Source organism: Mustela nivalis, assembly GCF_964662115.1.
Source record: "Mustela nivalis genome assembly, chromosome: 16".
Taxonomy (NCBI): Eukaryota; Metazoa; Chordata; class Mammalia; order Carnivora; family Mustelidae; genus Mustela; species Mustela nivalis.
The window spans coordinates 16,288,027-16,304,154 of NC_139035.1; the positions used below are offsets into that span (position 1 = coordinate 16,288,027).

A 16,128-nucleotide genomic window follows, 5' to 3' on the forward strand; every position below is an offset into this window, starting at 1 on the left:
TCTAAAATATATAGAGAATTCACACAATTTAACAGCAAAACTCCCAAACAATCCAATTTAAAAATGGGCAGCAAAACTGAATAGCCATTTTCCCAGAGAAGACATACAAATAGTCAACAAGTACACAAAAAGGTTCTTGACATCACTAATCACCAGCAGAATGCAAATCACAACCACCATGAGGTATCATCTCACTCCTGTTAGAATAGTTATCTAAAAGACAGATGGCAAGCTTTGGCAAGAATGTGGAAAAAGGGGACCCTTATATACCGTTGGTGGATGTAAACTGGTACAGCCACTATGGAAAACAAAAACTAAAAATAGAACTCCCATATAATCCAGCAATCCCACATCTAGTTTTACATCCAAAGAAAATGGAAACAGTATCCTGAAGAAGTATCTGCACTCCCATGTTCACTGAAGAGTTATTCACAATAGCCAAGATACGGAAACAACCTGAGTGTCTGTCAACAGAGGAATACAGATGTGATATACATACACAATGGAATATTATTCAACCATGAGAAAGGAAACCCACCACTTGCAATAACATGAATGGACCTTGAGAGTTTAATGCTAAGTAAAAACAAAAACAAAACAAAACAAAACAAAACAAAACAAAAAACCGGAGAAAGAAGACAAATATCGGGGTTTCTGGGTAGCTCAGTCGGTGAAGCAGCTGCCTTCAGCTCAGGTCAAGATCCCAGGGTCCTGGGATCGAGCCCCGAATCGTGCTCCCTGCTTGGTGGAGAACCTGTTTCTTCTCTCCCTCTGCCTGCCACTCTGCCTACTTGTGCTCCCCACCTCTCTATCAAATAAATAAATAAAATCTTAGGGAAAAAAAAAAAAAAAGGAAGACAAATATCACTTATTTGTGAAATCAAAGAAAACCAAACTCACAGAAACAGAGTAGAATGCGGTTACCAGGAACTTGGGGGTTGGGGGAAAATGTTGGTCAAAGGGCACAAACCTTTAGTTGAAAGACAAGTAAGTGTTAGGGATCTAATGTACAGCATGGTGATTATAGTTAATATCATACTGGGATGCCGGCTCAGTCAGTTAGTGTCCAGCTCTTGATTTTGGCTCAGGTCATGATCTCAGGGTTGTGGAATCAAGCTCTGCACTGGGCGTGGATTCTCTCTCCCTCTCTCTCCCTCTGCCCCTCCCTCTCTAGTAAGAAAAGATAATAATATCACATTATATACTTGAAAGTTGCTGAGAGAGTCGATCTTACTGTTCTCACCACAAAAAGAAATAGTAATTATGTGATGTGATGAAGGTGTTAGCTATGGTGGTAATCATTTTCAAAATATAAGTGTATCAAACCAAATTAATATATTTTACATTTTTAAAAAATTCCAATAAACACACAGAATTAGTTTCAGGTGTACAATACAGTGATTCAACAATTCCAGACGTCACCCAGTGCTCATGATGACAAGGGCGCTCCTTAATCCCCATCACCGATCTCCCCCATCCCTCCATCCTGCTTCCCCCGGACAACCCTCAGTTTATAGTTTGTCTTGGTTTGTCTCTCACTTTTTTATTCCTTTGCTCATTTATTTTGTTTCTCAAATTCCTCATGAGTGAAATCATAGGTATTTGTCTTTCTCTGACTTATTTCACTAGCATTATACTCTATAGCTCCATTCATGTCATTGTATATGGCAAGATTTCATTCTCTTTATGGTTGAAAATACTCCTTTGTGTATACATTCCGTATCTTCTTTATCTATTCATTTATTGGTGGACACTTGGGTTGCTTCCATATCTTGGCTATTATAAATAATGTTGCTATAAACACAGGAGTGCATGTATCTAAATCACTGTTCTAAATCACTGTTTTTGTATTTGGAAGGCAAATATCCAGTACTGTTATTACTGGATTATAGGGTAGTTCTATTATTAATTTTTTTGAAGAACCTCCATACTGTTTTTCACAGTGGCTACAAAGTTTTAATTCCCACCAAGAGTACACGAGGGTTCCTTTTTCTATACATTCTTGCTAATACTTGCTGTTTCTTGTGTTTTTTATTTTAGCCATTCTGACACATGAGATACTCTAGTTTTGATTTGCAATTCCCTGATGATGAGTAATGTTAAGCATCTTTTCATGTATCTGTTGGACATCTGGATGTCTTCTTTGGAGAAAATGTCTGTTCATTACTTCTGCCCATTTTTTAAATAGATTATTTATTTTGGGGGGTTTGACCCCAAATATATTGTCCAAATATATTTTGGACACTAACACTTTACAGGATATCACTTACAAATATCTTCTCTCATTCTGTAGATCATTCTTTAGTTTTGTTGATTATCTCCTTTCCTCTGTAGAAGATTTTTATTTTAATATAATCCCAAGAGTTTATTTTTGGTTTTATTTCCTTTTCCTCAGGAGACATAGCTAGAAAAATGTTGCTGCTGTCAATGTCAGAAAAATTACTGCCTGTGTTCTCTTCTAATATTTTTATGGTTTCACGTCTCACATTTAAGTCTTTAATCCATTCTGAATTTATTTTTGGGTATGGTGTAAGAAAATGATTTAGTTTCATTCTTTTGCAAGTAGCTGTCTAGTTTTCCCAACACCATTTATTGAAGTGACTGTCTTTTTCCCGTTGGGTATTCTTTCCTGCTTTGTCAAAGATTAATGGATCATATAATTGTGGATTTCTGGGGTTTTTATTCCATTCCCATTGATGTGTCTATTTTTATGCTGGTACCACACTGCTTTGATGACTATGGTTTTACAATTTAACCTGAACTCTGGAATTGTAACACCTCCAGCTTTGTCTTCCATTCTCAAAACTGCTTTGGCAATTTGGGGTCTTTTGTGCCTCCACATAATTTGTAGGATTTTTTTGTTGTTGTTGTTCTAGTTCTGCAAAAAATGCTGTTGGCATTTTGATGGGGACTGCAATTTAAGTATAGTCTGCTTTGGGTAGAATAAACATTTTAACAATATTTGTTCTTCCAATCCATTAGCATGGAGTGTCTTTCCATTTCCTTGTCTCTTCCAATTTGTTTCACCAGAGTTTTATAGTTTTCAGAGCACAGGTCTTTCACTTTTTTGGTTAGGTTTATTCCCAGGTATTCTATTTTGAGGGCAATTGAAATAAGACTGTTTTCCCAATTTCTCTTTCTGTAGCTTCGTTATTAGTGTATAGACATGCAACAGGTTTTTGCACATTGATTTCTATATCCTGTGACTTTACTGAATTCATTTTTTACTTCTGAATTCAAGTTTTTTTGTGGAGTCTTTCGGGTTTTTGATATAGAGTATCACATGATCTACAAATAATGTAAGTTTTGCCTCTTCCTTACCAATCTGGATGCCTTTTATTTCTTTTGTTGCCTAATTTCTATGGCTAGGACTTTCAGTACTGTTAAATAAAAGTGGTGAGTGGCCATCCTTGTCTTGTTCCTGCTCTTAGGAGAAAAGCTTTTCTCTAATTACGTATGATGTTCACTGTGGGCTTTTCAAATACAGCCTTAATAATGTTGAGGTATATTCCCTCTAAACCTACTTTGTCGAGGGCTTTTATCATGTACTTTGTCAAATGCTTTATCTGTGTCTCCTGAAATGATCATAGGGTTTTTATCCTTTATCTTACTGATGCTGACTGATGTGCAAATATGGAACCACTCTTGCACACTGAGAATAAATCCCATTTGATCACAGTGAATGATTTAAATGTACTGTTGGATTCTTTTTGCTAGCATTTTGTTGCATCTGTATTCATCAAAAATACTGGCTTGTAATTCTCTTCATTTGTGGTGTCTTTATCAGTTTTAGTATTAAGGAAATGCTGGCCTCACAGAATGAATTTGGAAGCTTCCTTCTTCTATTTTTTGAAATAGTATTGAGAATAGATAGTATTTGAGAATAGGTAGTAATTTTTCTTTAAATGTTTGACAGAGGGGCATCTGGGTGGCTCAGTCAATTACGTGCCTGTCTTTGGCTCATAATCTTGGGATTTTGGAACGGAGCCCTGGTTGGGCTTCTTGCTCACAGGGGAGCCTGATTCTCCCTCTGATCATGCGCCTGTGTGCTCTCTCTCAAAAAAGTAAAATCAATCAATGAATAAATATTTGATAGAATGAAGCCATCCTGTCCTAACTTCTGTGTTCATTAGGAGTGGGTTTTTGTTTGTTTGTTTGTTTTGCATACTGATTCATCTCCTTGCTAGTAATCAATTTACTCATGTTTTCCATTTCTTCCTGCTTCAGCTTTGGTAGGTTAGGTTTCTAGGAATTGATCCACTCCCTCTAGGTTGTCCAATTTGTTGGCATAGTTTTTCATAACATTCTCTTACAATTGTATTTCTGTGGTGTTGGTTGTTATTTCTCCTCTTTATTTTTTGATGAGTCTGGCTAGAGGTTTATGAATTTTATCTTTTCAAAGAACCAGCTCCTGGTTTCATTTATCTGTTCGTTTAGTTCCTGTATCATTTATTTCTGCTCAATCTTTATTATTTCCTTCCTTCAGCAGAAGGGCTTTGTTTCCTGTCTTTTCTAACTCCTTTTGGTGTAAGATCAGGCTATTTGAATTTTATCTTGCTTTTTGAAGTAGGCCTGTATTGCCGTAAACTTTCTCCTTGGATCTACTTTGGAGCATCCCAAAGGTTTTGGATTATTGTGTTTTCATTTTCGTTTCCTAGTACTTTTGGATTTCTCCTAATTAGTTGATCCATTGTTTAGGAAAATGTTATTTAATTTCCATGTATCTGTGGTCTTTCTAGCTTTTTTTTCTTATGGTTGATTTCCAATTTCATAGCATTGTGGTCAGAAAAGATGCATGATATGACTTCAATCTTTCTGAAATTTTTGAGACTTGTTTGGTGATCTAATAGGTCATCTAATCTGGAGAATATTCTATATGCACTTGAAAAGAATGTGTATTCTGATTTGGCATGGAATGTTCTGAATGTATCTATTAAATCCATCTGGTTCAGGGCATCAATCAAAGTCACTGTTTTCTTTCTTTCTTTTTTTTATTTGACATTCAGAGATCACAAGTTGTCAGAGAGGCAGGCAAAGAGAGAGAAGGGGAAGCAGGCCCCCCCGCTTAGCAGAGAACCTGACTCGGGGCTCAATCCCAGGACCCTAAGATCATGACCCGAGCCGAAGGCAGAGGCTTTAACCCACTGAGCCACCCAGATGCCCCAGAGCCACTGTTTTCTTATTGATTTCTTCTTTGGATCGTCCGTCTTTTGATGTAAGTGTGGTATTAAAGTCCCCTACTATCATTGTATTACTATCAACTATTTCCTTGATGTTTGTTATTAACAGTTTTATGCATTTGGGTGCTCCCATGTTGGGTACGTGTATAATTGTTATACTTTCTTGTTGGACTGTCTCCTTTATTATTATATAGTGTCCTTGTCTCTTTTTACAGACTTTGTTTTAAAGTTTATTTTGTGCATTATTAAGTATTTTTACTCCAGCTTTAAAATCCATTTGCATGGAAAATGTTTCTCCATCCCCTCACTTTCAATCCAGTGTCTGAAATGAGTCTCTTGTAGGCAGCCTACAGATAGGTCCTGTTTTTTATCCACGTCACCTGTCTTTTGATTGTGGTATTTTTGTCCTTTGACATTCAAAGTAGTTATCAATAAATATGTATTTATTGCCATTTTGTTACTTGTCTTGTGGTTGTTTCTCAAGTTTTTCTCTGATCCTTTCTTTTTCTCTTTCATGGTTTGCTGGTTTTCTTTATTGATACGTTTGACTTTCTCTTTGTTCTTTGCATACCTACTAGTGGTTTTGATTTGTGGTTACCATTAAGCTTGTATATAACATCTTCTGCATATAGCAGTCTCTATATTAAGTTGATGGTCATTTAAGCTTGAACCCATTCTTCTCTCCTTCCCATATTTTAGGTATATGATGTCTAATTTTATATCCTTTTGTGATTTCCTTGACTTTTATAGAGAAACATTTATTTTTATTGCTTTTGTGCTTCGTACTTTCATACCGTCACTTCTGGTCTCTCCTTTCCTCTGAGTCCCCTTTAGTATTTCTTGTAGAGCTGGTTTAGTGGCCATGAACTCCTTTAGTTTTTTTCTGGAAAATCCTTTATCTCTCCATTATGAATAACAGCCTTCCCAGAGAGAGTATTCTTAGCTCCAGATTTTTCCCATCTGGCACTTTGAACATATCATGCCTCTTTCTTCTGGCCTGCAAGGTTTCTGTTTTAAAAGTCCACTGTCAGGGGAACTTAGGTGGCTCAGCTGGTTAAGCGTCTGCCTTTAGCTCAGATCATGAACCCAGAGTCCTGGGATAGAGTCCCACATCAGTCTCCCTGCTCTACAGGGAGTCTGCTTCTCCCTCTTCCTGCCGCTCCCCCGCTTATAGGCTCCCGCTGTCAAATAAATAAATAAAAACTAAATTAAAAAGTCCCCTGTTAGCTTAATTTGGTTTCCCTTGTATGTAAATTCCTTCTTTTGTCTCAATGCTTTAATTTTTTTTTATCACATTTTGCCATCTTAATTACAATATGTCTTGGTATTGATCTGCTTTTGTTGATTTTGTTGGAGGTTCTGTGTGAGTCCTAGATCTGGGTATCTGTTTCTTTCCCCAGATTAGGGAAGTTTTCAGCTACTATTTCTCTAAATAATTTTTCTACCCTCTTTTCTCTCTCTTCTGCTTCTAGGACCCTGTAATAGGAACGTTATTATATCTGACGGAGTCACTGAGTTCCCTAAATCTATTCTCCTTCCACATAACTCTCTTTTCTCTCATTTGACCTGATTACTTTCCATTACTCCGTCTTCTGAAGTCATTAATCCATTCCTCTAGTTCTTACACCCTCCTATTCATTCCATCAAGCATGTTGCTCATTCCATTTATTCAAATATTTCTGATATTCCTTATCTCGTAATCCTATCACTCATGTCTTCCACTCTTTTCTCAAGTCCAATGAGTATCTTTATGACCATCATTTTAAATTGTCTATCAAGCATGTTACTTATACCAATTTCACTTAGATCTCTGGCCATGGCCTTGTCCTGTTCTTTCATATGGGACAAATTCCTCTGCCATCTCATTTTGTCTAAGTTTTTATACCTGTTTCTGTGTGTTAAGAAAGTCAACTATAGGGGCGCCTGGGTGGCTTGGTGGGTTAAGCCACTGCCTTCGACTCAGGTCATGATCACGGGGTCCTGGGATCGAGCCCCACACTGGGCTCTCTGCTCAGCGGGGAGCCTGCGTTCCCCTTCTCTCTCTGCCTGCCTCTCTGCTTACTTGTGATCTCTCTGTCAAATAAATAAATAAAATCTTAAAAAAAAAAAAAGTCAACTATGTCTCCTATTCCATGGAATGGCTTTATGAAGAGGTCCTATAGTGTGCTGTACTATAGTTCCCCAGTGTGTTTCCCAGGACCCAGGGAGTGACTCCAAAATGTGCTGCATGTGCTCTGCTGTTGTGTTTGGCCACTTTATCTTTCAGGCCAGTTGTCTGCAGAGGCTCTCCTTGCCTATTGTGAGCAATGTTTGGTCCTTGGCCCAAATGTGGTATTAAATAGGCGTGCTCTGGTCTGCTTGTGAAATGACACCTGTCACCACTACCACCAGAACCAAGGTTCTGCAAAACTCCCAGTCAGGAGACATGGTACAGATGGGTTTGGGCTGGTCTCCTAGGGGAGGGGCCCTGCCATGCTGGGACCAAGGCAAGTCTTACTGGGAAGAGCACCTCCATCAAAGCACAGGGCAGGGTTTGCTATAAGCAAGTTAGGTAGCAAGTGTTGGCCCTGTACTGTTTCCCACAGTACTGCTTATGCTGTGGTGCGTGGGAGGGAAACAGCACCTGCCAGCTCCCTGCTCCGGAAGCGATCGCTCTGTGAACTCTGATTTTCTGGGACACACTCAGAGATAAGCAAAAAACCTTCCCACTATGTGCCACAGATGCTCTTTAGATCATTGTGTCTACACTATATGTTTGCAGGATGTTTATCCTGCCTTCTCTCCAAGGGCAGTCTCAATGCCTATGGGCTCTCCTAAGCCAAGCCCACTGACCTTTAAGGCCAGATGTTAAACCCTGCTGGTTTCGAGAGTTCATGAACTTCAGCCCCTGTTGAAGCCCTTTCTAAGCCAACAGCTATGCAGATTCGTTTTCCCCATGCGCTCTCCTGTGTGCTAATCTGTATCTCACCTCTCTCTACAATCATGGCTTCCTCCCCCATTACAGCAGCCACATTCTGTTTCTCTCCCAAAATGAGTCTCTGTACTTCCTATCTTCTTGGATGTGGCCTCTTTCCAGCCTTTAGTTGTTGAGTTTGTTGTGACAGTCCTCAGGTCAGTTCTGGGGTATTTAGGATATAGTTGTCTAGTTGTATTAGTGGCAGGAAGTGTGCCTAGGGTCCTTGTACTCTGCCACCATCTCCCCAACATTTGCCAACACTTTTTATATCTTAAATTTACATGTTGTTCTATATCAACTGACCTAAAAAAATCAGAGTGGGGAAGAGATAAAATGGGGTTTGAGGTGGGTCCCAAATCCAATAACTAGTGTCTATGTGAGAAAAAGGAAAGGAAGATTTGGATACAGACATGCCGGGAAGAAGGCCATGTAGACAGAGGCAGAAACTGGAGTTACGCTGACACAAGTCAAAGAATACCCGGGGCCACCAGAAGCTGGTAGCAGCAAGAGAGGATTCTACCCTACAGCCTTCAATGAGAACAAGGCTTTGCTAACACTTGATTTTGGACCTTGAGCCTCCAGAACTGTGAGAGAATAAATTTCTGTGTTTTATACTACAAAGTACCAGTTTGTGATATTTTGCTATGGCAATTCTAGGAAACTGATATAGCCTATAACATTTTGTGACAAAAAGTAAGAAACGGCTCAAAGATTGATGGGGACATATCAAAAGAAGACAAGAGCCATCTTGAAGGAGCTCCCAGTGACCAAATAATGATAGTAATGGACTGTAGCCCATTGAATAAAACAGAAATCTGTGAGTATATACAGTACAGATACACAGACATGGATGATGGGAGAAGCAATCAGCCATGGACCCTGAGCATCTCTACGCATTCTCCATGGGTAAGTCTGGCTCTGACTACTCTCTACCTGGGCCATTTCTCAGGGTTGTGTGTACAGCAAGCACCTCATGAATGAGGGATATTTTCCCAAACCCTGACAAAGAGCAAGCTTGCTTCCATGTGCTATGAAAGTGGTGAATCTCCAAAGCTCCTTCGCTGTAACACAACCCACTGCATATGCAGGAATCCATCCAGGCCCACCTGCATCATCCCTCTGGGACTTGGGGGATTCGAGAAACCAATGCAAATCAAATAAATCTCATGCAGTTTGGCATACCGTGAATAATAAAGGCCTTTGGCCCGGATCCAGGAGTCAAACCTCTGCCAGTATCTAAGAAACAGTAACAGACTAACTTATTAGCTTACAAGTAGGGTACAATCCTAGATCTTTCATAGTTCTTGACAATGAATAAATAAATAAATAAACAGGGGAGAAGGGAAAGCCCATGTTTATAGAAGAATGCCAAATAATAAATGTAGAAGAATTGATGGGAGTTGGAAAATCATTAATAGATATTAAAACTAGTGGGTAGGGGCACCTGGGTGGCTCATTCAGTTAAGTGGTGAAATTCAGCTTGGGGTCATGATCCTGAGGTCCTGGCATTAACCCTACATCAGGCTCCCTGGTCAGCGGACAGCCTGCCTCTCCTCCCTCTGCCTGCCGCTCTGCCTACTTGTGCTCTCTATCCCTCTGTCAAATAAATAAATAAAATCTTAAAAACAAAACTAGTCAATAAAACTTGATGAGGAAAAGGATATTTACATAGTCTCAAAATATCTCCTCACAAATTACTAATTACAAAGGGAAAAACAGAAATTTTACAGTACAGAAATCTGGCAGACACCACATTAAGAAAGTGATCAAAGTTAACATAATCAACACTGGGACAAATAGACATCATGTATCTCCTGGTATAACGCACTGAGAAGGACATAATCCTGTGGTATTTCTCCTAAAAATGTATAATCTGAATCTAATTATGAGGAAACATCAGAACAGCCCAAACTGGGACATTCTACAAAAGAGCTGGCCTATATTCTTCAAACTTATCATAGTATAGAAAGAAAAACAAAGGCTAAGTAACTGTTCCAGACTAAAGGAGGCTGAAGAAACAACTAAATACAGTGCATGATCCTGGACTGGATGATAGATCAGAATGTTTCAAAGACTATGAAGATTTTTTAAATAAATGATAAATTTGTATATGGATCATAGATTCAAGAATATTGAATCAATATTAAAATTTCTGATTTTAAGAAAAAAGAACTATTGTACACTGTTGGTTAGAATATAAATTGGTACAGCCATTATAGGAAACAGCATGGAGGTTCTTCAAAAAAATTAAAAATGGGGGGGTTCTTGGGAGGCTTAGTCAGTTAAGTGTCTGACTTTGGCTCAGGTCATGATCTCAGGATCCTGGGATCCAGCCCTGCATCAGGCTCCACACTCAGCAGGAAGTCAGCTTCTCCCTCTCTTTCTGCCCCATCCTCCGGACATGGGCACACACCCGTGTATGCACTCTCTTTCTCTCAAATAAATAAATAAAATCTTCCAAAAAAATTAAAAATTAGAACTCTCATGTGATCCAGTAATGCCAGTTTTGGGTATATATCTAAAGGAAATGAAATCAGGATCTTAAAGAGATATCTGCACTCCCATGTTCACAGCAGTATTCATAATAACTAAGATATGGAAATAATCTAAGTGTTTACCTAAGGATGAATGGATAATGAAGATGTGGTATGTGTATGTGTGTGTGTATACACACACACACATACACATACATACATACACACACAATGGAATATTATTCAGCCATGAGAAAGAAGCAAATCCTGACAACACAGATGAACCTGGAGGACATTATGCTAAGTGAAATAAACCAGACAAATATTATATGATCTTGGGCACCTGCGTGGCTCAGTGGGTTGAGCTCTGCCTTTGGCTCAGGTCATGATCTCAGAGTCCTGGGATCAAGCCCCACATCGGGCTCTTGGCTCAGCAGGGAGCCTGCTTCCTCCTCTCTCTCTGCATTCTGCTCTGCCTACTTGTGATCTCTCTCTCTCTGTCAAATAAATAAATAAAAATCTTTTAAAAAAAATATTATATGATCTCACTTTGATGTAGAATTTAATGAAATTAAAAAGTCAAACTCACAGCAGCAGCAAATAGAGTAGGTGATTACTAGGGGCTGGTGGGGAATGGGAGAAAGGGAGATGTTGGTCAAAGGGTATAAAATTGCAGTTATGCAGGATAAATAAATCTAGAGATCTAATATACAGGCATGATAGGGGCGTCTGACTTGCTCAGTTGGTAGAGCACGTGATTCTTGATCTCCAGGTCATAAGTTCAAGCTCCACACTGGGCATGGAGTTTACTTTAAAAAAAAATTCTTAAAAATTAAAAAAAAAAAAAAAAATAGGGGTGCCTGGATGGCTAGGTGGGTTGAAGCCTCTGCCTTCAGTTTGGTTCATGATCCCAGGGTCCTGGGATCGAGCCCCACATCAGGCTCTCTGCTCAGCGGGGAGCCTGCTTCCTCCTCTCTCTCTCTGCCTGCCTCTCATCTCTGTCTGTCAAATAAATAAATAAAATTTAAAAAAAAAATATACAGGCATGATGACTATAATAAATAATGCTGTACTGAATACTGAAAATATGCTGAGAGAGTAAATCAGGTAATCTTATCACAAAAAAAAGATAACTATATGAGAAGAAGGTATATTAGTTAGACTATAGTTACCATTTCACTATATGTACATCTAATCACAGTGTATACCTTAAATATATACAACTAATGTGTGTGTAGACAGAATGCCCTGCAGGAACTCTGAGCCCAGAGGGTCTTAAAAAAAAAGAGAAAAGAAATTTCAAAAGAACTCATGACACCAAAAAAAGTCCAAATTTTTATAATGATGGTGGAATAACAAAGTCTTTGTTCTAAGAAATAATCAAGTATTTAGTGAGTAGGGGACACAATATCTGTGACTTATCGAAAATAGTCTGCAACTTATGTAAAATGGTTCAGAAAAAATTTGAGTGTGCATATAAATAGGGAGAATGCTAAAGCAAATATAGACAACTGGTATATCTAGGGGCAATTGGGTGGCTCAGTCGGTTGAGCGGCTGCCTTCAGTTCAGGTCATGATCTCTGGGTCCTGGGATTGAGCCCCCACATGGGGCTCCCTGCTCAGTGAGGAGCCTGCTTCTCCCTTTCCCCACCCACCTGCCTCCTGCCCACCCCCACTGGTACTCTCTCTTATTCTTCTCTCAAATAAATAAAACCTTTAAAAAAATAAAAATAAACGATTGGTATATCTTAAATAAAGACTATCCAGAAGTTCCTTGCACTATTTCTGAAACTTGAAAAAAATTATATTATGTATAATTAGTTAATAATGTACCATTATTATTATTATTAATACATTATATAATATATATAATATATTATATATATTAATATAATACATTATAATGTATTAATATAATACATTATAATGTATTAATATAATACATTATAATGTATTATATTAATGCATTAGTTAATATTCTTATTTAATTCATAATTACTTATTAAATATTATTTATTATTTGAAATCTGCTAAGAGAGTAGATACCAAGGTTCTCAGCTCCAGTAAAAAATGGTAACCATGAGGTTACCATGAGCCACCTGGGTGGCTCAGTGGGTTAAGCCTCTGCCTTCAGGTCAGGTCATGATCTCAGAGTCCTGGGATCGAGCCTCGCATCGGGCTCTCTGCTCAGCGGGGAGCCTGCTTCCTCCTCTCTCTGCCTCCCTCTCTGCCTACTTGTGATCTCTGTCTGTCAAATAAATAAATAAAATCTTTAAAAAAAAAATGGTAACCATGAAAGGTAATGAAAATGTTCATAAGTTTGACTGTGAGAATCATTTCACAATGTATACATGTATCAAAGAGTAAAACATCATGCTGTACATCTTACATGGATACAATTTTTATTTGTCAAAAATCATGAAAATAAGTTATACCAAAATAAAAACTTAACCCCTCTCCCTGGCAAAAAAAACAAATAAGGCAAAAGAATTGCCTTGATTAGATACTGGACAGCACATTCTTGAAATCAGATGAAACATAAGAGAAAATACAGACAAGGGTTTACATTTTAAGTTATTGTTCATTTTACACTTCACTTCATACTCCATGGAGCTTTGATTAAAACAGTAAACCACATTTACTTGAATTTTTCATACACATACACACCCATAAGTTTAGATGGATGCTATACATATGTTTTATACATATACAGATGTATATGTGTGTAAATACATGTAAATATAAAATGCCAGATATAGAAAAGAAAAATAGAGATTAAGAGTGGGGCTCTGAACTCCTATACAGGCAAGTCTAAATCCCAGTACCATCACTGATAAGCTGGCTAATCTTGGGCAAGACAATAAACCGCTCTGTGCCTGAATCTCCTCATTTTTAAAATGCAGACAATAGGGGCACCTGAGTGGCTTAGCTTGTTAAGCATCTGCCCTCGGCTCAGGTCATGATCTCGTGGGTCCTGGGAGGAAGCCCGCATCAGGCTCCCTGATCAGCTAAGAGTCTGCTTCTCCCTCTGCCCTTCCTCCTTTCCTTCCCCCTCCTCGTGCTCTCTTTCTTTTCAATAAATAATTCTAAAAAAAAAATTTTTTTTTTAAAGATTCCCTTTAAAATGTAGACAATAATAGTTTCTAATCTAAGATTCTTATGGGGGCCCTTGGGTGGCACAGTCGGTAGGGCATGCAACTCTTGATTTTGGGGTCATGAGTTTGAGCCCCACACTGGGTTTAGAGACTACTTAAAAATAAAAAAAATCTTAAAATTCTTGTGAAGATTTCAAAGGACAACACATGTAAAGACCTTAGCACATTCAGCAATGAGAGTTATTATTATTTCACTGGTTTCCGAAACTAGTACCAAAAGAAAATGATTCTCTACCTAAAAGATAATTAATGAAATACCGAATGTCTTGAGATTGCAGTTACAAACTACTTCATACCAGTCAGAAAGAAAGGGGAAAAAAAGCCGAGTCAAAGGGGACCAGACCAGAGTGTTTAAATTAAAATTTAAACAAAAATAAAAAATTAAACATAATAAAAAATTAAAAGTTTAAACAAAACATAAAATTCCTCTTTACAACTAGATTACAGATGTCAAAACATTTTGAGAACAATGTATTAAGAATGATCTTTGATTTTTTTTTTTAAGAGAAAGAAAGAGAGCATGTGCAGGATACAGGGGTTGGGGGGAAGCAGAGGGAGAGAGAATCTTAAGCAGACTCCACATCCAGTACGGAGTCCCACAGGGGGCTGCTTTCACAACCCTGAGAAAATTATCTTTATTTGAAAGTTCCTTTGATTCTGCTTAGTTTACTCAAATTTATATTCAACAGGTGAGATTTACAGGTTTTTTTTTTTTAAACAAATTTCTTTTAAAAGCATCCTTACTACCTGTTTAAATTTCTAAAAGGGAGAACTACCTGACCACATAGACTCTGCAACCATTTTAAGAGTTCCAGTTAACAGAGGCACCTGGGTGTCTCAGTCAGTTGAGCATCCACTCTTGGTTTCAGCTCAGGTCATGATCTCATGTGTCGGTTGTGAGATCGAGACCAAAATTGGGCTCCAGGCTTGACGAGGAGTCTGTTTGAAGATTCTCTCCCTCTGCCCCTCCCCTCCTCCTGCATACGCACACACAAGTACACACACACACACACACACACACACACATTCTCTCTCTCTCTCTAGGAAAAATAAATAAATCTTAAAAAAAAAAAAGAGGTGGTTAACGGAATTTTATTAATTAAGATACTGAAGGAGAATATTAATTATGTCATTTATCAGAACTTATAAACTCAAATGCCTACATAGGCCAGGCATCAGAAACAATCATGTAATATCAATAAGGAAGAACTAAGACCCACAGGGACTGAAGAGCAAAGTACTCACCAAAACGCATTCAAACTCAAGTTTTGTTTTGTTTTTTAAACATTGTGGCATATATGTTCAGGCTGTTTTCACCACTTAATTTCAGATACAAAGTACTTAGGACCTTTATGATACACATTTGTATGCAAACTTGATGTTTCATAAAAGATACTAACAAAATGGATTATTTCTGAAAATATTCATGCACATCAAAAACATCACGAAATGTTTCAATGACTTCAGAAAGGCAGTTTTATTTTTAAAGATATACTAAATGGGTTACCTCCCCCTTTGTGCTCACAATTCAGATACACTTTCATATGTCATAATACATAATCTTTAAGGTACCTCACAACTCTGACATTTTACGATACCACGATTATTAAACAAAATTCCTTCCAGCTGGTGAAACATGCGTACCTATGAAATAATTTAATTACTACCAAAACATCTGAAAATTGCTATATTCATTCATCACTGAAATGTTTGGCCTAAATATTTTTAATGAAAATTAATACTTAATTTGCATTTTTGACATGGTACTGATACTTTATCCCATTTAAATACCTGTCACCAATGTTTTAAAAAAGTTTTTTGAAATAAAATACCAATCCCACCTTTAATAAAGTCTTTTAGATGTTCTCCAGTAAGTATACTAGGAAAAGAAGGTACATTTAAGTGAACAATACCCAGTATCTCCAAGGTCCAAAGTAATCTCTCTTTTCCACTGGATTCCCTAGCACTTGCATCACCATTTTATATTATAATCATGTTTTGTATATTTTATCTTCTCTAATATGCTTTAAATTATGTAATGACAGAAAGCCTATCTTTATATTTTATCCGCATCAAAAAGCATTTAGTACTTGTACAGAAGTGCTCATTAAAAAAAAAAAAATCCAAGAGAAACCTACCATTTCTCAAGAAAATGATGATCTCAAGTTAAGCTCTTTCAAATTCTGAAATGAACTGTTTTTTTTTTTTTACAAAATTCAGAGAAGTTCTCAATATCTGTAGCTGGCTAATATTTAAGCAATATTTAAGCAAATTTTGAGGTAGATAAATATTACAATAACTCTCCCTCTCCCTCAGCCCCTCCCCATTCTCCACCCCGCCATGCTTTCTCCTCAAATAAATAA

General features: G+C 37.7%; 1 protein-coding gene across 6 annotated transcripts in view; it reads right to left on the reverse strand.

The window, feature by feature from the left end:
• ACBD6 (acyl-CoA binding domain containing 6) overlaps nt 1-16,128 on the reverse strand; it is a 209,131-nt gene that overhangs the window by 179,420 nt on the left and 13,583 nt on the right. The window lies entirely within an intron of this gene.